A 3178-nucleotide genomic window follows, 5' to 3' on the forward strand; every position below is an offset into this window, starting at 1 on the left:
ATTTTAGTGAGACCTGTACCTCCTCCTTTGAGTGGGAGTTTGAACACTTGAGATTGAATTGATAGAGAAAATCAAGTCTGAATCATTTTATAGCCCAGAGGTACGTTGTGAATCCCATAAAGCATTGTTGCGGGAACCTGGTTAGTGTTCTCTACACCTGCTTAATGTTTTTTTCATCATCACAAATGTCAAAGTGCTCAGTAAGTCACTGGGCTTTGAATGACAGCCGTGCGCTAAGCAAGAAGTGATGTTTTTTCACTACCAAATTGGGCCATAAATGATGAAAAAGAGGTCAGAAAGCAAGTATGGAACCATACAAATTTGAAAGGGGAAACTGCTAATAGCCATAAACCCGGGCAATCAAAGGCTTGGCAAGTCACTGCAAATTACCTGCTCTGTGAATTACTGATCGCACTGCATTATGATATAGAACTCTCTAACTCCTTTCATCTGTAGCAACAGGGCTTCTAATAGCTCACAGATCAAAAGCAAAACACTGCCAGTGGAATTTTGATACACATAAGCCAAGGTTGCACAAGCATAATCCATGTGAACAAAATTTTAATATACATCCAATATTGCTTTTGGTCAGTGGATTATTTAACATAGTATATGTGTTTTACGAACCACACTTAACCAATATAATACTTAATGAAAGGGAAGATAGGTAAGGTATGCCTGAGCAATACAAAAGGAAGAGTGAGATCTTACGTGATACTTTGCCTAGGGACTAATGTCAGTTGGTGTGCCTTAAGCCAGATCTTGGCAATCTTTCAGATGGAAGATGTCAAGTCCCTAAATCCTTTTCTTCTAGCTCAAAACTCAGACATGTGGGAGTCAGGGGTACTAAAAATTACCCCTCCAAATATTTTTCTTATTAGGGAAAATATCTGTATCAATAAGTTTCTTTTGAAATATATAAAATGCCCATTAATGGGGAAGTCTGGCGGTCCTTTGCATGCCACTGTAATCAGATTGTTTTCCTCCAGCCTCTTTGCTGGAGATCACGGGTACTGATTAAATGGACATATTTATTCTACATAAAAAAGGCCCAGGGAAAAGAACAACAACAAAAAAAAAACCTTGAACTATCAGATACATTATTGCAAAGATTTGGCTCAAGTGTTGCCAAGTGAGATTTTTGCACTGATGCAAAAATACCCTGGGGCCTGGGAGGTGAAGAGGAAGAAGCAGATAAAGCAGACAGCTGCCAAGGAGAGGTTTTCAGTTATATTGTACTTGGATCCTTTGTACTTGACAATAACTGATATAGTCACAATTGAAAATTATTTCCTTATTGGTTCTTGGATCTAAGTTCTTACGTAACCCACTGCAGTTTTTTTGTAAAGATAATTTTTTTTTAATTTGTGATAATTATTCAATTAGTGTTACTCCCTGCCCTAATGTTGAAAATACAGTGATGAAATGAGAGCTAGAATTCTTATAGGAAATGCACGTAAGTGGCCACACTGAGATAAACAAAGAATACAAATTGTAACAGTTCTATAAAGAATATAAACAGAAGGCCAAGAAAAGTATTCTTTAATGTTTGTTTTTATTATTTGGCTGTGTTGAGTGTTAGTTACGGCACTCGGAGTCTTTAGCTGTAGCATGTGGGATCTAGTTTCCTGACCAGGGATTGAACCTGGACCCTCCTGTACTGGGAGCACGGAGTCTTAGCCACTGGATCAGGAAAGTCCCTGAGAAGGTATTTGAATAGGGATGCTCCCTGAGGGAGAATGGTCAGGAAATGCTCATAGATAAAATGCTGTTTAAGCTGGGATAGAGTCAATATGAAAAAGGGAGACGTGTAAAGAGCAGGGTAGATGGGAAAGATATGACAAAAAGTCTGTGAAGGGCTAAGGGTAGTTGACAAAGAGCAAGAAATACAATGTGGCTGGCCACAACAAGCAGGAGAGCATAGATGATGATGAGGGCAGATGATGTAAGGCTGTGAGTCAGAGTAAGGAAAAGAGCAACATGTTATAACTAGCTATTCTAGGAAGAACAGATGATCTGTGAGGAAGCACTGAAGCAAAACCAGCTAGGTCAACACTGAGGTGCCCAAGTGAGATGACGGTGGTTTGGATGAGGGTGGTGGCAGGGGAGGAACACAGAAATGAAAGCAATCTGACTCTGCACCTGTCAAGTCCCCAGAGGAATAGTGAGAGGCTTCCTGTCATTGTGGTATAGTAGCCCAAGCTTCTGGTTAAGGTGTCCCAGTGAATGATACTCTACCCCCAATCTCCAGACAGACAATCAGCCTCTCTCAACAGTACACCCTTAAAATTAGTATGAAACTGAAAGTCGCTCAGTCGACCCCATGGACTGCAGCACGCCAGGCTTCCCTGTCTATCACAAACTCCCAGAGCTTGTTCAAACTCATGTCTTTCGAGATGGTGATGCCATCCAACCATCTCATCCTCTGTCTTCCCCTTCTCCTCCTGCCTTCAATCTTTTCCAGCATCAGGGTCTTTTCCAGTGAGTCAGTTCTTCGCATCAGGTGGCCAGAGTATTGGAGTTTCAGCTTCAGCATCAGTCTTCCAATGAGTATTCAGGGTTGATTTGGTTTAGGATTGACTGGTTTGGTCTCCTTGCAGTCCAAGGGACTCTCAAGAGTCTTCTCCAAACACCACAGTTCAAAAGCATCAATTCTTTGGTGCTCAGCCCTCTTCATGGTCCAGTTCTCACATCCCTACATGACTACTGGAAAAACCATAGCTTTGACTAGATGGACCTTTGTTGGCAAAGTAATGTCTCTGCTTTTTAATATGCTGTCTAGGTTGGTCATAACTTTTCTTCCAAGGAGCAAGCGTCTTTTAATTTTATGGCTGCAATCACCATCTGCAGTCATTTTGGAGCCCCCCCCCCCAAAATAAAACCTCTCACTGTTTCCATTGCTTCCTCATCTATTTGCTATGAAGTGATGGAACTGGATGCCATGATCTTAATTTTTTGAATATTGAGTTTTAAGCCAACTTTTCCACTCTCCTCTTTCACTTTCATCAAGAGGCACTTTAGTTCCTCTTCACTTTCTTCCATAAGGGTCATGTCATCTGTGTATCTGAAGTTATTGATATTTTTCCCGGCAACTTGTCTTTCCCTTTCTGGCTTATTTCATTTTGTATGATAATGTCGAATTACATCCATGTTGCTGCAAATGTCATAATTTCATTTT

The sequence above is a fragment of the Cervus canadensis genome, chromosome 3 (genome assembly GCF_019320065.1).
Source record: "Cervus canadensis isolate Bull #8, Minnesota chromosome 3, ASM1932006v1, whole genome shotgun sequence".
Taxonomy (NCBI): Eukaryota; Metazoa; Chordata; class Mammalia; order Artiodactyla; family Cervidae; genus Cervus; species Cervus canadensis.